The sequence below is a fragment of the Solea solea genome, chromosome 6, assembly GCF_958295425.1.
Source record: "Solea solea chromosome 6, fSolSol10.1, whole genome shotgun sequence".
Taxonomy (NCBI): Eukaryota; Metazoa; Chordata; class Actinopteri; order Pleuronectiformes; family Soleidae; genus Solea; species Solea solea.
Window position 1 is genome coordinate 26327571 of NC_081139.1, and position 23834 is coordinate 26351404.

The 23834-nt window shown below is 41.8% G+C and overlaps 1 protein-coding gene across 4 annotated transcripts in view; it reads right to left on the reverse strand.

The window, feature by feature from the left end:
- LOC131461333 (transcription factor SOX-13-like) overlaps positions 1–23551 on the reverse strand; it is a 44233-nt gene extending 20682 nt beyond the window's left edge. For 2 of the 4 annotated variants that reach the window (XM_058632502.1, XM_058632501.1), the window contains exon 1: positions 23202–23551. The gene's annotated coding sequence lies outside the window, so the exon portion shown is untranslated. The remainder of the gene's footprint in view (positions 1–23201) is intronic. The other 2 variants (XM_058632499.1, XM_058632498.1) reach the window with 1 other exon arrangement.
- Positions 23552–23834: the final 283 nt, after the last annotated feature.

Sequence of the window (23834 nt, forward strand, 5' to 3'; positions counted from 1 at the left end):
CGGCGGCACACTGAGTTTTGTCCCACGCTAGAAGTTATTCCTGGGTCTCCCCTCTGCGTTCCACAGAGGCTCAGTGTAGAGCTGCCACAGGTGGCTTTTGTGTGTGTGTGTGTGTGTGTGTGTGTGTGTCACCCAATGCAGAGGTATGCATAGAATCTAAGTGACCCACACAACTGTTGACAGCAAGGAATGTGTCAAGGTGTGTGTGTGTGTGTGTCTGTCTTTTTGTTTTGTTTTTTCAAACAATGCCTTTAGCATCTTAGCTTGAACAATGCAAACCAGTCAAGGTTATTTCTTCCCTCCACATCGCTCTCTTCTAGTTAAATAAACACCGCTGCCGACTGCACCCATATAACCTGACCTTGTGTGTGTGTGTGTGTGTGTTGCATGATTTAAATAGCATTGCCTTCTCACTAGGTTATCTGATTGAGGCCTGTTTTCCAAGCACCCACAGTGCTGATCAGCATTTATAAGTGTTCACCACATGCTGCTTAGAAATCAGAGTGAAAAGCAGACCTTAGAGCAGCTGCTGCGCTAAACAAAGCACAACACTGACCACCAATTAGGCCTGAGAATGTCTGTGAGTATTATTCCAATTTCATCATCTTTGTGAAGACTCTGGGGCAGAGTAACTGTCTGTAATAAGAAACAAGGTGACACAGATGTGTCGACATGATTCTTTACAATATCGTTCAATGACACGACATTTGGACTGTGTGAGTTTTCTCACTTTTCTATTCACGTCACTCTGTCACCAGTTAAGTCCTGGATCAGGTTTGTGTTTGGACTGAGACGTGGCTTTAGTTGTGAGGCAGTGTGTGTGTGCTGTGTCTGATCACTGTGCAAGACAGACAACACAACAGACAACACAACAGACAGCACAGCTGACAACACAACAGACAGCACAACTGACAACACAACAGCAAACAACACAACAGACAACACAACAGCAAACAACACAACAGACAACACAACAGACAGCAAAGTACCAGACAACACAACAGACAACACAGCAGACAACACAACAGACAACACAGCAGACAGCAAAGTACCAGACAACACAACAGACAACAAAACAGACAGCAAAGTACCAGACAACACAACAGACAACACAGCAGACAACAAAACAGACAACACAGCAGACAACAAAATACCAGACAACACAACAGACAACAAAACAGACAACACAGCAGACAACACAACAGACAACAAAACAGACAACACAGCAGACAGCAAAGTACCAGACAACACAACAGGCAGCCCAACAGACAACACAGCAGACAACACAACAGACAGCAAAGTACCAGACAACACAACAGACAGCCCAACTGACAACACAACAGACAGCACAACTGACAACACAACAACAAACAACACAACAGACAACACACCAGACAGCACAACAGACAGCACAACTGACAACACAACAGCAAACAACACAACAGACAACACAACAGACAACACAGCAGACAACACAACAGACAACACAACGACAACACAGCAGACAACACAACAGACAACACAACAGACAACAAAGTACCAGACAACACAACAGACAACAAAGTACCAGACAACACAACAGACAGCACAACTGACAACACAACAGACAACACAGCAGACAACACAACAGACAGCAAAGTACCAGACAACATTGAAGGACATCCAGCAGCTCGGTTGTGGCTGTTTTGTGTGTCTTTGTGTGAGAACAGTCTGTTAACGACACGTTTCTCTCACCCAATCAGCTGACTGTCGTGGATCTAGCTCCTCCCATACCGTAGCTTTACTCTGGTACAGAAAACTGGAACAGTTTGGGTTGGTTATTTTTGGTACTATTACTAATGGAAACGCAAAAAAATCTGTTCCATTTGGTGAAAACACAACATTCTGCTGTTCACGTTTGCAGTCAGAGGAAAAGTAGAAGGTGAGCAGGGAGAATGCTAACACCTGGACACATGGACACACGGACACACGGACACATGGACACCTGGACACATGGACACATGGACACATGGACACCTGGACACATGGACACATGGACACATGGACACATGGACGCATGGTTCAGGTCGGGCTCAGTTTGGACCTAAGCTGCACTAAAGTTCATGAGACAAGTTTTCCAAACTCTCTCTGAGAGGAGCCATAGTTGTGTTGGTTGTTGTTTTCCCTCTGCTGACTCATACTCTCTGTCACAGTGACAATGAAACATCAAACAATGGTTACAGGTTTGTTTTTGGGTTTTTTTATCTTTTACTTCAGTTCCTTTTTCACATTCAAAGGCAACAAAGTGGTTATAAATCATTGTTTCTAACCACCTTGATTGTTGAGCACGTCACACAGGGATGCTTAAAATAAGATGTTACTGTAATAATGTTTCCATCACTGGTGGATCTATTGTATCATCTTCCCCCTGCAGATGTTAGCCAAGTGTAAGGGATTATTTTTTTGACCTTTCATTATGAGGATGAGCAAGATGACAGAGTGAATGTCATGTCAGCGTGCTGTGGGAGAGGCTGCTCTGTTGTACTTTATTTGCATTTGCCTTGTGCACACAGAGCAATCAAAACACTGGAAAACTTAAAATTAAAATGTGGGAACAAATTAACATCAATGAAGATAAGGGAACAAATAAAAGTCATGGATTTAAAACGCGCTCTCTGTACAAACTGTCTTTGGTGGTGTGTGTGTAAAAGGAAAGGTTCTAATGGTGAGACTGCAGACTGCAGCATCGCTTCAGGGAACTACGGTGGCCTACATACACCATAAAAGATCGACTATACATATATACATGTGGCCCATTTTCTTTTATTCTTCCTGAGCCTGATAAAATATACAGGGTTAATAATTACAAGTGATAGTTTAAAGTTAAAAAACTTAGATTACAGATTAGACAACGTGGGTTTGCACTCATATCTAAACTTTGCCAAATAAAGATTAAGTGCTTCTTCATTTACCTCACACATGAAGTGCATGATGTGCTTGGTTTATCATATTGAGCGGAAAAACTACCGCTTTAAACTTTCAAAGAAGACGTACCGTGTCCTGTCCGTCGTCCGCGGTGGACGAAGAGACAGGATGACAGTGGACAGAGGAAATTCTAATTCAAATCAGCTCTTTCTCTCTTGAACACTCACAACAGTGAAACCTTACACTTCCCACACACAATAATCACTTCACACAAAACCTTCAGTTACTCAACAAGTCATAACACGTGGAAAGCTAACATTTCCTCCCTCAGGGGACTGGCCACGCAAATTCGGTTTTTGTTTCCTTATTCTTTCTCTCACAACATGTTTTATTATTATTATTATTATTATTCTTGTTATTGTTATTCTTGTTATTGTTGTTTCACCGCCCAACAGGAGCAGCTTGTTGGCTTCATATCGTGCACATCACTTTGCACGAGTGAGAGACGAGTGAGAGACGAGTGAGAGACGAGTGAGAGACGAGTGAGAGACATGGACAGCTGCGGGATGAAATGTTTGATATCCAACAAGTTTTACTTAATGATAAGCAAATAAAGACTTTCTCGTTCTCATCACGGAGACTGACAGGTGTGATGACAGAACGTTCCCAAAGAGAGAGAGAGAGAGAGACAGAGAGAGAGAGAGAGACAGTGGTCAGCTGACCTGAGCACAACAATCTCTCAAAATCGCACCTCGAGATCTTTTCATATTTCCACAGTCTGATGTTGAAACAATAGACGTTGTTTCTATTGTTGACAGTGTTTTGTAACAAAGCTCCAGCACAGACTTTCAAAGCGACTCGGCGGTCGTGTTAAAACAAGTGCAAAGTGATGTGTAAATGAATGTTTGGGGAAATGTTGAACTGTTAGCAGTGTTTGTTTAGCGCTGATAAAACAATGCAGCGTCCTGTGCCAGCTCGTACCTGCTCGCCCACAGGGCCTGGCATGGGCCGCTCTCCCACCAAGAGCTTCCAGTGAACTGAAACATTGCTGAAAGACAATGAGCCCAGATTATACATGTTTGATTTGTTTTTCTGGTTTCATCAATTAGCAGTTTGATCGCTAATCTGTAAAGAAGGTGTTTTCAAACCTTTTTTGGGCTGAAAAATCATTCCCACCTCAAAAATCACAATTTCAAATCACACAATTGGCAAATTCCCAAAAAAAAAAAGAAAATGCAATACACAAATAAATCAAGTGTTCCCTCCTTGCACTGGGCAGAGTAGTTCAAATATGATGTGGTAATGCTCCATCATTTAAATCTTTCACTAACTTAGTACATCATTGAATTCAAATATACAAATCACAATAACTGTGGCAATTAGATATTTAACCATTTAGTCCTAACAGGGACACGAAGCTGAAATATTTCCTGCTGTATAAGGCAGATTATCTTTTAGTGCAGATTATTTTGTAGACGTCCCGATTGAAGACACTTCAGTGCACGACATCGTTCACTTCAGCACATGAGAGAAAAACCTGTGAGCAGAGTTACAAGCATGTCGGTAAACTACAGCGGCCTCAGCTAAAGTTACCACTTCTGTTTGACCTTCAACCTCAAAAACAAGTTTTTCACTGCAGACATGTGAAGTAATCACCGTGTCGTCGCCAAAAGAAGACCACGCTGATTTTTATGTTGTTAAAACATAAAACAAACACGATCACGACAGTAGAGTATGAAAGTATTTCTGCTAAAGTTACAAACAACTCTGCGAACAACTCTGCGAACAAATCTGCGAACAAATCTACGAACAACTCTGCAAACAACTTTGCGAACAAATCTACGAACAACTCTGCGAACAACTCTGCGAACAAATCTGCGAACAAATCTGCGAAAAACTATGCGAACAACTCTGCAAACAACTATGCGAACAACTCTGCAAACAAATCTGCGAAAAACTCTGCGAACAAATCTGCGAACAACTATGCGAACAACTCTGTGAACAACTCTGCGAACAACTCTGCGAACAAATCTGTGAACAACTATGTGAACAACTCTGCGAACAACTTTGCGAACAAATCTGCGAACAACTCTGCAAAAAAATCTGCGAACAAACATGCGAACAACTATGCGAACATCTCTGTGAACAACTATGCGAACAACTATGCGAACAACTCTGCGAACAACTCTGCAAACGAAAAAAAAAGCCAGGTCTTTGCCTAAAGTAAATTAATTGAATGTTTTGTTTATTTTTGAAAATATTTGTATTTTTCAGCAATTATGCACTTTGGAAAGTATATATTTGTTAAACTCTCACACCGACAAAGTTACAAAGTTACAAAGTGTGTAGAAGTTCTTAAGTGTTTCAGTCCTCACCTGGTGCAGCTGAGCAGATGTGAGGAGAACCAACAGCGCTTCCTGACTGACAAAGAGCTGCTGACAAATGTCATAGTGACTCCTCTTCACCACTGACACACATCTTTTATACGCTTCTGCACTAGACGCCCCCCGACCCACCCCCCACTCCCCACCAGCACCACCCTGCCCACCTCAGTACCACCCCCCCACGCCCTTCTCCTGCATCCATCGATCTGCTCATGAAGGAAGTAGACACGGCCTCTTGTTCATTTGCATAATGTACATGCTGTCGCAGGTAATCCTTCCTGTCCAAACATGTGTGATACACATCGAGCATCAACCCACCAACAGGTGAGATAAGATCATTCATCAGATTGGGACACTTTCTAACAGTGTCTGCTTTATTTCTCGCTATGATTTCCTGGACATGTGACGTCTGAATGATGTCCTTTAGGAAACAAATTTGACAAAACTCCCGTTGTTACGGCTACTCATTTATCTGAGACTGAGGAACGTCACTAAAACTTTACTGCAGAATAAACCTTGAACTAAGTGCTACTTCTAATAATAATAATAATAATGACATTAGGATTAGATGTTAATCATGTGAGTCATTTCACCTTTTTGGACCTTCTGTGATGACACATTATTCACATGGAAGCAGATCTTTACACGTGATATTTTTCTGTTTCGTTCTTAAAAGGTTTTCCACAAACGTGTTATTATTTCAAAAAGTGTCTTCATGCACACAAACCGCGCCAAAAATGTCTCCAAACGGCATAGTACATAAGCCAGTCCAGTATGTGGCGCAGTACCACTGCAGAAATACACCAAACATGGAAAACACATCAAATTCAAGGACTTTCCAGGAACCAATTCTCTCAAATTCAAGGACCAAATGTGCTGACACAGCTTAAGATGAGAGGACAACTCGTGAGAGCGTCTCCGTCCATGATGGCGTCCACTTTTAATGATGAGTTCTGAACTGAAGGCTACATAGGTTCTCCAACTGTACCTTTAAATGACATGCTGTAAGTTTAAAACCGGGACAAATCTAAACGCTGGACCTGGCGAAGTCTACACCCTGTTATAAGTCGGGTCCTAATGACTGCAGCGTGTACTCATGTGAGTGAATGAGTGAGACCTCCACCCTCCGGTGTAGTAGCTGCATTAGTGTGTCTGTTCCAGGCCGTGACGAGTCACAGACGCGGGTCGTGTTACGAGCTCTGGTTTGTAAATTATTGGTCCAATATGATCGGGAGCCGTCGTTCAGAAAACGAGGAGGATAAAGAGGAACGTGAGTCCTCGGGTGAGTCTTCACACCTCACACACACACACACACACACTTTCACTCGCCTGATGCAGCATTTATGCAACATCATATTTGCTTTTCCAACACGACCGGATGAGCTTCAGGTGACGTTCAGAAACAGCGTTCACTCACTGCACACACTGAAGATCACATGATCACACACACACACATTCACAGACATAATGGAACCAAAACGTCCTCTACTTCACACATTACCAGCTCAGTGTCACATGACCACGAGTGGGCCTACGTGATCATGTGATCGCACCCCCTAGCCTCCGCTGACCATGTGACTGTTTCCCCGGAGTTCAATGTTTCTAAGTCTTTGGCTTTTGACTTGAATGCTCACGATTTTAAAGAAAACAACAGCTGTTTTCCTGAAACATTGTCTCAAATTCGACATTTTTTTCGTGGAAATCCCAAATAAATATTGATATTATTTGTGGAGAATACATTCATAGACATAATGAATTCCTTTAACCAAGAGTCCAGGTCTAAACCTTCAAAATAAAATGTGAGGCTGAACGTGAAAATTGTGATTGCAATATGATTCACGATATGAGAGGGAATGGTCATTTTAACGTTCTCATTTTCATCATTTAAATGAATGAACGTGTGATATTTGTGCAGATCCATGAGAAAAAAAAACACATGTTGGTTTGAAATATTGTGCCTCTGCAGTGTTCAGCCTTAGTGAGGACCGGCCAACATGTCCTCACAACATTAACATGTCCTCACAACAGTGGCCTTCAACCACAAGTTGTCTTCACGGCCCAATAAAGACACACACACACACACACACACTGCTCTTGAACAAAGCCTCCTTGCATTGCTGACTGGGCCTCATTAGAGAATGAGCTCTCAGGACTGGACACACAAAAGCATGGCTCTCTCTCTCTCTCTCTCTCTCTCTCTCTCTCTCTCTCTCTCTCTCTTTCTCTCGCTCTCTCTCTCCTCTCTTCCTTCCTCTCTCTTCCTCTGTTCTCTTGGCCTTTTGATGTCAAGCGAATGAACTCATCAAGAACACACACTCGGTTTCTTCAGTGTTTTTTGGTTTCAGCCTTCTGACATACAAGTGCTGAGCATGCGTGTGCGTGCGAGCGCGTGCGTGCGTGTGCGTGTGTGCGTGTGTGTAGCTCAGAAAGGTGCTGTTGTGCGGTCACTGGTCAGTTCATCACACAAAGAGCAGTGTTGAGAACTCCACTGCTGCTCTGATAGAGTGATAGAGACATCACAAAGACTACATTTTACTCCCTCTTTCCTCTTGGACTGCAGGGGCTGCCCCACAGAGCCACCGCGCCCCCCCCCCCCCCACACACACACACACACACGCGATTATCTCACATTTCACTCCCTCATACTGATGCAATACATGTTAGATTAATGCCAGAGGAAGCAGAAGTGTGATAAAAAAATATATAATAAAACAACGTGTAATTGACTGATTTCAAACTCTTCAATTCTTCACTATCAGTGGTTAAAGGTGCAGTATGAAACATTCCGGTTATGTTACCTACAGTATGTAAACAGTGAGTAGATCTGTGACATCACTCCTTCTGTTTTGGTACATAAAGAACCAAAGTGTGTAAGAACTTCACCTCCCGTCTTTCCCGTTTGTCATTTTTAAAAAGGTTTCCATGAACACGGCGTCATTTCAAAACATGACTCTGAAAGTGCACATGCACGAACATACAACCATATGAACGGAGACGTGAGCAGACCACACAATCTCCTAAATATTCTGCTGTTTTCTATAAAGATCAGCATTCAGGTTGTAACGTATAAGATGTATAAGTATGATTGAGAGCTCAAATAATCCAGCTGAAGGTGACTCTCTGGATTTACTCCCACAAAAGCTGGTTTTTGGCTAAAAGGGCTTCAGGTGGGAAGAGAGAAAGAACCAGGGTTGATATTGGTTTGGCATTTAAGGATAAAAAAAAAGCCCTATTAGCTGCAAAAGGTCTCCAAAATGACTCAGAGCTCGTCCTTACAGTGTATCCTGAACTTTTAAGAGACCGGACGCACACGAGCGACGGGCAACAACACGTCTTTCTACTCCAGTGTCCACCTCATGCTCATCTGTGACAGCGACAGCAAGAAAGAAGTCATGAAATTCACGAGGTTTCTTGAATGCATCTCTTTAGCCGCTCCCGTTAGCTTTCACTAGCTCTGGAGTTTAGAATATTCAAATATTCAACAAATAACGCCGTCATATATTCAAATGACATGACACAAGTGATCTGTTACACGGTGAATTAGATCGTTAGTGATCATTTAAGGGCTTGAGTCATTAAAAAATAAAGCGTTCAGCTTGTGAAAGTGATGTTCACAGATATAAATATGTTTCTATAAATGTGTTTGTAAAAAGGAGGCTGTAAGAGAAGTGATGAAGACTTTTCCAACAGAGCACAAACAATGTTTATCTTCATGAAATCCGATCTTTAAAGATCAGAAAAATTAAACAAACCAGTTTAAGCAAAAAAAAAATTACACAAAAGCATTATATTTTACATCTCAGTTTTTTTTTTTTTAATATTGAACTTTTATTATGTTTCTGCTGAAGAAAATTGAATCTGAAAACTGCCATTCGAATAATTGTGTAGCGTGGAAGAGCGCAGAGAAGCGTCTGTCATCCGATTGTGTTTGTTTGTGACTCAGTCGCCACACCTGTGTGCTACTGACTGACAAAGCCGATGGTTACGTTGTTTGTTTTCTCTCTCTGTGGTCGACTTTCTGCAGAACTGACAGACACCGGTTCACACCATAAACCCACAGCTGATGAAAGACTTAAGGCTCAGCTAATAAAATCTTCTCATGCTCAAGTCGAGGATATGTTAAGAATAACCAGCTGCTGGTCATTTGCAAGGATTGTGTCACTTCAGTAAATCTGGAGAAGTTGAAATAACCAACACTTTGACTTTCACAATGAACAACTTTTATAAAATCATGAGTTATTGGTGTTACCCTCCTGATGTGGTTGCTGATATGTCCTTTCAATAAACTTGATAATAGTAACGATAACATATTATATTCAGCCAGGTCTTGTGTTTCCACACATGCTGATTGTGGATTCATTTGATGCCAAAAATGAACTTTTGAACGACAGCAAATGTTCACGTTAGACAGAGAAAAAGTTCAATTTCTTTAACAAAGTGTGAGACGATGATTTAGAGAGCCGTCCTGTCAGATGTCAAAACGCTGTGTTCAGGGGCCACACGTCTAACAAGCACCGAGGAAAACAGAGGACGACACTCAGTGATCCATCCCAGTGAACAGAACAGGAATCGCACTGCATGCTTTAAACTGGAACACGAGCTGCAGGACGTCCACAACCGACCCAGGACTGTACATTCTGTACCAACCTGAACTGTACTAAACTGAGTTTAACAGCAAACATATAGATTCAAGCAGGTTTGGACTTTATTATGTGAACCTTGTTGTTAAGTGGACTAAAATCCTTGTGGGCAGTATTTTTACATGGCATTAGAAAAAATGTATCGTGTTATATTATTATTATAATTAGTAGTAGTAGTTCTCAAAGTTGCACTCAGACACTCATGGACAAACCAAATATAACTCTTACAGACTCCCATTAGAGAGCCGGTGGTGCTTGTATAGTAGGACAAGGTGAGTTGTTAGTCCTGGATGAGCATCTTTATTTAAAACTGGCTCAACGACAGAGTCAGTGTTGACACTTTAAAAAAAAAACCAACAACCTGAAAAATACATGATTTCCTGTAAATATGATGGTTTTCCTGTCCTTGATGATTATGTGACACTCTATAGAAAGACAGTCGAGGTGACAGCTAGTAGCAGCTCATGTCCTGTCAATGGTCAGAAGTTAAACAAAAGTCGGCCGTGTTTCCATCCTCCCTCTCTCTCCCTCTCTCTCTCTCTCTCTCTCTCTCTCTCTCTCCCTCTCCCTCTCTCTCTCTGCCTCAAAGCTTCTCTAAATAAGACGTATAAATAGTCTGATGACACAACTGTGGCCTGACGAGAGAGGAGAACAACACTCTGGCTTTAGTCATGGCCACTTTTCTTCTGCTGCTTTTCACAAGCACAGGTTAAAAAGCTGCCATTTTTCTCTTTTCATGCTTCTCTCCCTCTCATCCCTTCCTCTCTCTCTCTGTCTCTCTCTGTCTTACTCCCCCTTCCAGCTTTTTCTGAAAGAGGTCGTCTATTGTGGCAGCTAGTGAAGGGTTACTGTGGCATTTATCAGAGAGGAGGAGGAGGAGGGAGAAGACAAAACACACTCTCAATAAAGAGATAGAACAAGAGAAAGGGAAGAAAGGATGTGTATGAAGGCCACTTTTTTTTCCTTTTTCTTCAAAAAGCAAACCCCACAACCCTTTCCACCCCCTGCTCCTTCAGGCGAGCTCAGACAAAAGGAGGAGCGACCCTCCCTCTCCCTCTCTCTCCCTCTCTCTCTCTCTCACTCTCTCCCCTTTAGTCCGGCACACTTTCTATCCTCTCTCCATTCACTGCTGCTTCTTGAGAGCACCCACGTGTCCACAGTGTGTGTGTGTGTGTGTGTGGAGTTTGTATGTTGGTGGTGGGTCTGTGTTTGCTGAGGGTCTTGCAGACCAAAGGGCCATGGCTGTGAGGCGTTACTATGGAAACGGCTTTGAGCAATAGGAAACACAACAGGTGATTCTGCTGAGGGTCTTTTCGTCTTAGCATTGAGACGCTGCAGGAGGTCCCTCCATGTGTGTGTGTGTGTGTGTGTGTGTGTGTTGTTGTTGTTGTTGTTGCAAACAAGTCAGTATCAAAGGTCTTAACCAGCTCCAATAATCTACAGACGGAACGAGTCCCCGACCACAGACCTGACACAGACACTGACGCCCTGACAGTATACAACACAGATCGCACAATAAATCATTTCAATCGAGAAATGCTTCATTAAACATTAGCCAATGAGAGAGAGGGAGGGAGAGAGAGAGAGAGAGAGAGAGAGAGAGAGAGAGAGAGAGAGAGAGAGAGAGAGAAGCATCGTCCAAAGTTGTAAAAAATGTTTGGGTTCCAACACACGTGGAAGAGAAACGTGAGGTCAAAGATGTTCAGCTGCAACATCTATTTAAGTCTCAGCTCAGAATCTGCCCAGTCAACCCCTGCACTGCTGCTGTATACACACAAACGCGCCCTCAGTCAGGGCTGATAGTTTTGCTTGACAGAGCCTGTTTTAAGCGTGTTACATTGTTTGTGTACTTGTACCATCATGTTCAATTAACACCTGACTTCCATATTAAAGGGTCAATTCATTTTCAAAAAAGCACACAAGAGGAAGAAACGGCCTGTGAATAGAACTGTCTGAACATCTTACAGATGAAAACTCGGATTTTGTAAACAAAACACATCAACAAAGTGTTAGGGACAGACTCTATGAATTTGAACATGTTCTATATTTTCTACAACAGCTATATAACGTATGTATTTTTGTACAAAATCCTCCTTTGACACAAATACGCTGTTTTTTTTAAAGGTATGAAGAGAACTATTGTCAGATGGAGGTTGTGATGTCACACATAAGAATCCAAATACACGCTTTGAAGCTACGATATTCGCGATAACCCGACGGTAGCGGCTGTCAATCACACTGCCGCGACAATTATTCATGGCTTACTAAATTAATCGTCAACTCTTTTGATTATGGGATGTTGAGTGTTTTTTTCTTAAATGTGCATATTTTCTGGTTTCAAAAATGTTTGAGAACATCGTCATTTACAGGTTTGGGAAACTCAAGAAAATGATCAACATATTAATGGTTAGTTGCAGACCTACTGGTGTCTCCTCCATCTATTTTCCATTATATATAATCTGGCTGAAATATTTATAGTTTTCAAATCAATATTTTAATTTGGAAGAATGTAGTTATTGAGAAGTAGAAGTGACTACACTTGAACTTCTGTACCGTCCACTGGTAAGTTGAAGAGTGGGGCCAGAGATAAGTTATCTCCCTGTGCAGGATGTGAAAGTGTGAAGGTTATCGTTCTTCACGTGAAGATGCTGCTGCATCCTCTCTCAGGTCTGAGAGCGACGGCGTTTGACTTCACTGAACACAAGCAAACATCCGTCAAAACCTCATTTATACGACACTCTTCATACGAGGCGACGCAACTCAGCGAGGGTGAAAACGGTAACGGGGAAGTGAAGAAAGGAAGTGAGGAAAGGAAGTGAGGAAACGCTGTCACGAAACTCGCAAACAGCCGCGAAGGAAAACACTGGAGACTAAAATATATTACAAACAAGAGGTAAAAGAAGGAAAGAGAGCATGAAATATAATCATATCTAATAAAGAACAGATACGATGAAAAAGAGAAGTAAATCAAATAAAAGAAGTACTAAGCAACAAAGGATGAACTACATAAACAAGTTACCCGACACCTGAAAACTTCATTTAAAGTCCATTTATTTCCTTCTGCACCAAAGTCCATAGAGAAAACCAGTGTCTTTAACATCACACACACAGGAGTTGTTGCTCAGATTGACCTCAGTGACACAAAGTGACCACACGAGGCAGCAGAGGAGCAGCAGCTCCTGTGTCCCTAAAATCACTGACTTTGTCTCTGAGGGTTGGTGCAGGAGAGTGAGTGGTTTACAAACCTCGGGTTCCGTCTTTCGCTGTGATTAAGTGGTGACCGTGTTCTTCAGAGACTTAAGCAGGTGTTTATTTTACCATGTGAGCCTTTTGTTAAGTGGCTATAACCTGTTTTTCCTGGCTGACGGCCATGTTTTCAGTCAAAATGACTCAAAGTGGTTCTCGGCTTCGAGGACCAACACGGCTCAGACAGCGTCGGCTCCATGTATGTGTGTGTGCACCTCTGACAAGAGACTTGACCTACAGTATTAACATGATCATAACGGATGACCAGAGGTGACGGATCACAGGTGAAAAAAGTCAAATTGTGAAGACAAGCCATCAAGTTCTAAAAAGCAGGTCAAGGAAAAACCTTTGCATGAGCATTCTGCACATACTGAAGTCATGAGTGTCACAGAGCTCAAGGCAAGTGGCAATTAAAGCATGCTTCACGTTTACGCTCTCATGTTTTACTTCTGTCTTCATTGACAGAGACAATCGTCGTCGATTTGTTGTCATCCAAAGTTTTGTTGTATTGCAAATGTGTAAGTGCACAACGCACAGATGGCTGTTATTAAAAATGCTTGATTTAAATAAAGCAACTCTGTGCAACGTGTTATTATGAAACGCTTCGATTTTCATCAGACCGAGAAAAAAAAAAAAAAGGAAATTGGTCAAAAATGTCACGAGTAGTAAGTCTGTGCGATCAGAAAGATTCCAGCGGTTTGTGAAAGCTGAGAAGCTGCATGTCAAAGACAGCACCTGTTACATAGTTTCCATGGCATGTGTTTGCACATTGAGACAAAGACTCAAACAAATGTTATTTTAAAATATGTTTTCTAATTGTTTCAATTACATATTTAACAACAGTGTTTTTCTAAATAAACCATTTTGTTTTTCTCCATTTTAAATTGTTAAAGCAGTACTTTAACAGGCAGTAAATTGTGAAGAATTGCTGGTATTCTTAGTTACAAGACATTCTCTGGTCCTTTCATGGTTAAAAAAAAGGATTAAGTTGTTGTGTGCGATAGTTGTATGTGATTTTAATCTGTGACAGGTGAAATAAAGGCACAGAGAAACGGACTCCGGTGATTTGCAAATGAGCACTAACACACAGTAACGGACAGGTGTCGAGCAGCAGTTGTGCGTTTTAAAGAGATAAAGTTAAAGTTTCAACAGAAAGTTTTAACAACAGAGCAGCACTGTCCATGAGAAGGTCATGTAAATGAACCAGGAAGCTGGTGTGTGGCTGTATTTGTTTGTGCAGCGCTCATCTACACTATCAATATAGCATTTGTGGATTCTCTCGATCGACACGGGAATAAAAAAAAAATGAGCATGAGAGAACGAGCCGATTGTGCACCTCAACGCTCCGTCAAAAAGGTCAAAAAAAGAAGGTTTGATGATATATATATATATATATATATATGTGTGTGTACATGAATAAATAATACCATGACAATAATAACATAATATAAATATCACAGATATTGATTAAAAGAATACATAAAATCAACAAAACATATTTAAAAAAGTCACTTAAAGAGTAACTAAACCCCTTTTTTCAGGTTAAAACGAGTGTTATCTAGTAATATTATTCAGTGATCCAGGTCCAACTCTTGGTAGTTTTGTGTATTTGAAAAGTATTTGAATGACATATTTTGTGTTCAAATGTGTGTATGTGCTGCCTTCTCTGGATAAACACCTCCCATTACATATGAATTACCGGGCTTTCGTCACCAACTGTCCTCCTCTGGCCACACCCCCAATATGGGGCGGGGATCAGAGTGGGCACGCGGATTCCGTGTTGACACCACATCGTACTTCACTTTACCTTTTTATTTGCTCAGTAGAAACACTGCCCACAACATTTACAGAGGATTAACCTCGTCTCTGACTCCAGCTGTGCAGCTGCGTGGAAGCGGACGGACGTGAGACACAAGCAGCGCGTCCGTCCTGCAACCAGTTTATTTACCCGGCGACAATAAATACTATTTTTCCGATTGGCTGATAGGTCGCTAAACTCAACTACACAGAGCAATCTGCCTTCACGTCATCGATCCATAGATTACTCACTTACGTGTGGCGACTTTTATCACTTATCAGCGTGAGAGATGTCATGTGTGGCATGTGAACGCGTGAACTCATTGAATGTGTGAGACTTGAGAGCTCTGCTCACTCAACATGGCGATGAATGACGACCAGAGGCACACGCCGTGTGATGCTGAACATCACAGATCATCAGCAACTAGCTGACACCGGAAATGCCACAGCTAGTTGTCGCTGCAATCACTCGATCATCACGCCCCCTGCGGTGCTCAGTCACTCCCCACACACACACACACACACACACACACACACACACACACACACACACACACACACTCACTGATAACGCTCACTTTTTGTAGATTTTCAAAATCAGGCATTGGGCAGAGTTAGCCTCAGACCAGGGGTTTAGTTACTCTTTAATAACAGAATTTGAGCACATTGATAGTAAATGTCATTGTTTAAACACATAAATATCCTTCATTTAAAGAAATAAAGCAGGTTTCATCTGAAATGAAAGGGAATAATAATAAGTGTGTTTTAAGATCATGTAATACTGATCATAAACAGTGGATTCTATTTTATTTTCAGTGCATTGCATCTCAAACGTTTCATGAAATTACATCTATATTGTGATATATATCGATATCGTATGGTGTTTTAAATGTAATCATTGCAGCATCAAAGTGGATATAATTTATTGAACTGATTTGACATCGTAGTTTCATTGTTTCCCTCTCTAAATCATGCGGCATGTCATTGTTTGCACGCAGACTTGCTGATTCCTGTCCTGTGCTCTGAACAATACAGGGCTGACACACAGAGACAAAAGAAAAGTTGAAACACATGCATACTTCCCAACAAAAGCCTAACCCTCTCATCTCTTCACTGAACGCAACACACCTCAGTCTTGTAGGAGCTTGCTCTCTGGTGTTGCGTGCTCCGCGAAACACACAGGGATTAAAAACCATTAAAGAGCAGCATGAGAAACACAGGGTTCCGCGATGCTTCCGCTCTTTCTTTGCTCTGACTGATTTACAGCTGCAGATAAATCCGCCTGCCACAGACTTCACTCCTGCGCCATTAACACGTTATTATGAGCTTATGACGGCATTCCAGAGCGCAGGACACAGACTGCTGTTGACTTATAAACGTCTAAATGCATCTTTTTTCTCTTTTGAACGTGCACTGTGTCAAAGGTAACAAACTCTGCAAGCTTATTAACAAAAGCACATAATGTATTGTCGTTGACAATGTGTCTTTATTTTTATTCTATATTATGTTATTCTTATTTATCCCCAGTTAAAGGTACAGTGTGTAAAAGTTTGCATCACTCAATGCTGAATGTCCCTCACCTGCAGAACCTACAGTTTGACCACCTGTCATGAAAACGGCGGTATTTTAGAAATCTTCTTCTCTGTGTGTAACCTTCAGTCATCAAAGCTCAAAAGATGCTTAGCTTTAGTTGAGTGTAGTTTGTTCAATGATGGCTATTGTAAAAAAAAATCATGGTGGTCCAAAATGGCCGCCCGAGTAGAAGTGACCACGCTGCTGACATAAATATGTCATAAATGTCGTTGTCATAGTTGCAGGTTATTATCAGCAACTTTGGGCTTGTGTTCGATGATGTGTATCTTTGGTCGGTGCATGTTTATCAGTGGTGCAGCCTCACATTACCAAAGCTCGCACCACGACAACGTAAAGTAAAATACTTACAGATACAAAATGCTTCGTACTCGTATGGACTACTTTTTCAAAACTATTACAGAACAGATACAAGAATAATAGTTAAATAAAGTAATAATTTTCATTTATTTGTTTCCCTGACTTCAGAATCACAGTCACGTCCTGGAGACTTCCTCAAACCTGAACCATCACCAACGCTAACCTCACCGCAAACATACAACGCGTCTTCACCTTCACATTTGTGGGGACTTGATGTTTGTCCTCATGTGTGCGACTGTGTGAACACACACACACACACACACAGCATGGAGTCAAACCAATGTCACTCGTCTCATTCAGGTTTGTAAAAGAAATAAGTGCTGAAAGCAGAGTCTTACCTTGAGTGTGTGTATGTGTGTGTGTCAGAGAGAGAATGGCACATCACCCGCGTAACACTCGCTCTTCATCACACGCCCAGTGTGAGCCACTGTGTGTGTTTATTTGTGTGTTTCCTGTGAACTCCAGATGCAGAGGACGTGTTGAGATGAAGCGGCGGAACGTCAGAGACGCAGCATCCACCTTTGTGTTTGCTTGATAAAGAGATGAACAGCGACGGCCTCTCCTGACACATGCACTCTTAACATCTGTGCTCACAACCATTGCTCTCTTTCTCCCTTTGTTTACCTGAGAGATGAAAAAGAAATCACTAAAGATTTTCAACACTTAAAAAAAAGATGACCAAGATCTTCTCACCTAACGATTTCTTTCTTCCTTTCTTTCTTTGCACTTAGCAGTAAATGCGCTGGCTTGAGTCTTTGTGATATTGATGCACAGAAGCACTGACTACATGTTCAGGGGTCATAACGGCTTTACACGAGGACAACGGGCTGTTACATAATGTGAGAGAGGGCCATTGAAAGGCTTAGAAAGTGTGTGTGTGACCCCGGGCTCTTATCAGCAAAGTAGTGAAGAATTAGCCTGAATAAAACTATATTCCCTTTTATGTGCAGAACAGAAGAGAGACACTCAAAGCGCACAGCAAGCCCGAGGAGACACGTGGATTCGTGGAGAATAATTACAACTCGACAGATGTGCTGCTAGAACCCCACACATACAGGACTGGATCGGAAGACCAGACTGAAGCGCAGACTAAAGCGCTCCCATGTGAACCCATGTTCTGTCACTGATGCCGTCGCCTTCACGCAGAGTGAACGCCACAGAGTATAGAGTTAATATAAGAGTCACTGTATTGTCTCTTATTAAAAAAACGGATCGTTTATTTGTGGAACAACATCTAAGAAGAGACAACAGCAGAGGTGGATCCACTGTAAACAGATAAGACTTTATATTGATTTCAGACACTCAAATACACACGTACACAGGAAATACTAAACTATAAATGCACTTTAGTGCACGAACACTGACTCGGTCTTGGTCTTGGTCTAGTCTTGGGACACTTTGGTCTTAATCATGACATGTGGTCTTGGTCTTAGCTCACTGTGGTTGTGGTCATGACCTCATGCCTGACATTAATCTTGTCTTAATTCACTTTAGTCTAATTGTGACTTGGAGTCTGTGGTTAAAGGTTTTGCTCTTGTCTTGGTCTCGGTCTCTGCCCTCAGTCACACGTCTTGTTTCTTCTACTATTAATATTATTACTAGTATTGTTGTTTATAATAAATGTTAAATTAAATTATGACTAAAATGTATGAATAATAGAGATGCACGTTATTAATTGGACCGATAAAATATCGTCCAATTTGGGGGAAAATGACGTACATTTTATCCGATAAAAAGATCCAATACATTAATGAAATTGGGGGAATTGTTTTGAAGCGCTGGTTACTTCATCTATCGCGCCCGTCACTGCAGTTTTAACACGAAAAATCTTAGGCGTTTGAAAACTGTAAACACGTTTCTGGAGACAGTGAAAAGGCTAAAGCCATTAACGACATAGTGCTCGACGACCAGCCTTTTTCTGTCGTTGAGAACCCGGGTTTTCGCAAGTTAATAGCACATTACGTTACACCCCCCCCAAATTAGCCTATGGCTTAATTTGACACACATTATTGTAATTATTGTTCTGAACTAATTTATCAACTTTTTTAGCGTTTCTAAAATGAAAATAAATAAAAAAAACTAAGAGTATTTTTACAGTATTGTTCTGGTCTCGATGACCACTCAAAGCCATTCACCCATTCTACCACTAATCCACTGCCGTCCAGTCAGAGTCAGTGAGGTGTCAGCGTGTCTATCAGCAGTAGCAGTTTCTGACAGACGAGTATGAGAGGCCAAGAGGGGGACGAGGGATAAAGTAATGAGCTGCTCTAATGTGGAGGTGTGGCTAAACTCAGCCTCCAAACAACCCACATTTCATTCATAATATTATAAATACAGACCTATAGTTCATGCACATGTTTATTTTTCTCTTCTGTGTGCGAATGAGATGATCTTCAGTGTGTTTTTAAGAATCTTTCTCTGAAATCATCTCTATTGTATTTGTGTTATGTTGTTATTGATGCTCTCTGCTCTTATTAGTGGGAATAGTTCTGGCATATGTAAAGTGTAACTACTTCCTCTTAAGTGCGTTTCCATTGTTCTGATGAAGGATTTGTGCAATTGAGAAATATTGTTCTCGCCCAGGGTGTCAGTCAAGCTAGAACCGCCCCTGTCTGTCAGTCAGTCAGTCAGTACATCCGTCAGTCAGCTTCACAGTTCTCGTGATTTTCTTCCTGAGGACACAAAGCAGCCAGAGGGTTTTATTTAAAGAGATCACACGGCTTCCCTGCCTCCAGCATTGTTCTGTGTGATTGGCCTGGCCTCACACTGCAGTGAAGAAGAAGCTGAGGGACGTGCACACACACACACACACACACATACAGGCACACCATTATTCTCCATTGTAGTATTTCTCTGTGCATTCTGGGTTCAATAGGATTCTGAGAACAATGTCCAGAGGATATAGGAGGTCAAGTAGGAGAGATGGGGAAAAAAACCTTTGTCTGCACTGTTGCTCTTATGGAGACATTCAACGTGTGGGAAATAGTACACACAAACGCACACACACACACACACACACACACACACATGCCCACTGCTGCACATGTACACGAGCAGAGACTACACAAATGAACCACACTGGAAAGTCTCGAGCCAGTATCAACTAAACAACAACAAAGTGTGCATGTCAGTGGAGACGACATATGCATAAATATGCATAAACTAATATTTATGAAAACATGTAGTTGATTTCAAAGCAATAGAAAAAACCACAAGAAAGAAATATTGTTTGAAGAAACATGTTTGAAAAAGAAAATCAGTTGCATCGTATGATATGATGGGCAAAAACGTCATAATAACATATGTGTTTTGGAATAACAAAGTTAGGGCAACAACAATTAATCGATACTATTAATAAACTCTTTTCATAATATGTGTTTTTTTAGTCATTATATTTCTTAATTATGAATATTTTCTGGTTGCTCCACATAATATATAATGAAACCATTTATATGTATATATATATATATATATATATATATATATATATGTATATAAATATATATATAAAAAACGGAGATATATATATATATATATACAGTATATATACATACATACATACACATATATAAATATATATATATATATATATATATATAAATGGTTTCATAATATTATATTATGTGGAGCAAAGAAACCAGAAAATATTCATAGTCAAGAAATGTAATGACTAAAAAAACACATACAACATATAAATGTATATATATATATGTATATATATATAAAATCTACTTCATTAGTCACTTGTTGCTCCTGCAGCGCAATCATGAATGAGCATTCCCTGCAGCCAGTGATGTCACAATGAACCCACCCGACAGAGAGAGTGGGGGAGAGACAGAGAGAGAGAGAGAGAGAGAGAGAGAGAGAGAGAGAGAGAGCACCCAGGTCACCTTTCCTGAATGAACCCATTCACCTGGAGAAACAAAGCGTGGGGGGGGGGGTGTAGAGGTGAAAGGTGAAATGCCAAACCACTCCTTGAGACTGTCCTCCGTGTGTGTGTGTGGGGGGGGGGGGGGGGACTTGTCTTCCCTATGGGGACAAAAGTCAAGTCTCCATAATGTCAATTATTTCATAAGATGAAGACATGTTGCATGTTTAGGATGAGGTTATAGTTAAGGTGTGTGTGTGTGTGTGTGTGTGTGTGTGTGTGTGCATGTCTGACAGTCAGATAACCAGTGGCTGCTGGATATAGAGCCAGAAAGAAAGAAAGAAAGAAAGAAAGAAAGAAAGAAAGAACATGAGTGGTGGCAGTGGTAGGGGGTGTGAAGATGGGAGGGAAGAATAAGGAATAAGGAAAGAAAGGAGATTGACGTGGAGAAAGGTCAGGGACTCCCCACTGATGAACAGCTTTGTGTTCAGCCAGCCACTGTAAAGACACACACACACACACACACACACGTACGACCCCCGCCGTGGCAGAATGCCCACAGGCGTTGCTTCACTCAGTCCTCTGCTCTGAGGCAGACATGTCACCTGAGAACTGGTCCCAGACCTGCTGTCTGTGTCCGTCCACACACACTGTCTCTCTGTTGACTCACATTATAGGGACAGTTGTGATGTGTGTTTGTATGAGGTACTGACACACACTCAGTGTCAGTGACTGCACTGTGAGTGGCTGCTGTCCAAGGAGACACAGACGCTTAAAACAGCTTTCAGCTAAAAGTGTCATCGAAATAAAGTCTCCAAGAGAAGACAGTAAACCACTCACTCCCTGAACCAAAGGCCACAGAGACAATCAGGGATTTTACATCACAGCACACAGGAGTTATTGATCTACTCAGTGTTGTTGTTGGTGGTGTTGGTGTTAGTGTTGGTGATGTCGGTGTTAGTGTTGGTGTTGTTGGTGTTGTTGATATTAGTGATGTTGGTGTTGGTGTTGTTGGTGTTGTTGGTGTTAGTGTTGGTGATGTTTGTGTTGTTGGTGTTGTTGGTGGTGATGTTGGTGTTAGTGTTGGTGTTAGTGTTAGTGTTAGTGTTAGTGTTGGTGTTGTTGGTGTTAGTGTTGGTGTTGTTGGTGTTAGTGTTGGTGATGTCGGTGTTGTTGGTGATGTTTGTGTTGTTGGTGTTGTTGGTGGTGATGTTGGTGTTAGTGTTGGTGTTAGTGTTAGTGTTGGTGTTGTTGGTGTTAGTGTTGGTGTTGTTGGTGTTAGTGTTGGTGATGTCGGTGTTGTTGGTGATGTTTGTGTTGTTGGTGTTGTTGGTGGTGATGTTGGTGTTAGTGTTGGTGTTAGTGTTAGTGTTAGTGTTAGTGTTGGTGTTGTTGGTGTTAGTGTTGGTGTTGTTGGTGTTAGTGTTGGTGATGTCGGTGTTGTTGGTGTTGTTGGTGTTAGTGTTAATGTTGTTGGTGATGTTGGTGATGTTGGTGTTAGTGTTGGTGATGTTTGTGTTGTTGGTGGTGATGTTGGTGATGTTAGTGTTGTTGGTGGTGATGTTGGTGATGTTTGAGTTGTTGGTGTTGATGATGGTGTTAGTGTTGGTGATATTGGTGTTGGTGATGTTTGTGTTGTTGGTGGTGATGTTGGTGATGTTGGTGATGTTTGTGTTGTTGGTGGTGTTGGTGTTGGTGATGTTGGGTGAGTATGTAGACACCACAGAGAGCAGCTGTAGTAACTTAGTGACAGCTGATGAGGATGGCATTGATGAATAATGGCACAGTACACAACTCCTTCAGAATAAATGCCACTTTTTTCAGTCTTGGACGTGTATAAATATGATCGACACCACAGGGAAGTTACTTCATTTCTGAAGTCTGACAACCACAGGACAACCTCACATCACTGAAGCTGTTGACATCTGTACCTATTCTCAGTGAACCTGCTGATAGCTGCTCACTTGCACCTGCCAACAGAGCTGACATCATCATCATCATCATCCTCCTCCTCCTCACCACCATCATCATCATCATCATCACCCTCACATACAGAATAACAGCAGCCACATTCAGAGCAAGAAGAGTGAAAATGAAGTTGTCAGAAGAGATGGAGGTGTTGGTGGAGAAGAAGGCGAGATGCTGAGTGGACTCATGTGGATCAGGCTGCAGGGAAACAACATGGAAGTTCATGCTGTTCTGTCCCATTTACTTTGACAGTTTGAGTCACACACGGCACCTCCACTCCTCCTCCTCCTCCTCCTCCTCCTCCTCCTCCTGTCATACCACACTTTACAAAGTTGTTTTGTTTTGTTGTTTGTTTGAAAAGAGAAAAGCTGCTCTGATCCACAGTGAATGTCAGGGACTTTCTGAGCGTCATGACAGTGAAAGAGTAATCAAGTCTGCACTCACCAGTCCTCGTGCGCTCTGCTCTCTCCACGAGTCAAGCAATAAATGAAATAAAGGTACTTGTGGTGAAAAAAAGAAAGAAAAAGAAAATAAAAAGATCAACGAACACAAACTTGTGTCCTCTCTTTCTCTTCCTGTCCCACTTTGATTTCTCACCGCAACCAAAACGCGGTGGGATAAGGGTAAGTGCTGCTCAGTGCGCGCGACTGTTCTCTTCTGATCCTCCTGCTGCTGCTGCTGCTTCACTCACACACACACACACACACAGAGAGAGAGAGAGAGGGAGAGAGGGAGAGGGAGGCGGAACGAGCGCTGCTGCGGTGCGTGAATGTTTTGGGAGCGGAACTCTACTCTCACCTACTCACTTATTCATTCCCGGTGACTTTCTATCTGCTGCAGCTGCTGATCACCTCCCACTTAAAGGGAGAGGGACTGATTTCCACACACACACACACACAGAGTCGATTATCTACTCGCAGAGGCGTTGCAATGGAGATTGAGGGCTCCAGGCGAAAGGGACGGGGTGTACACCTCAACAGTAGTCTATCATGACATAAAACACGTGTTTTAATGTCGTGGCTGTGATGAACTGTAACTGTAAGTGACAGTAGCGGAGGTTCAAATGTATTTCAGATG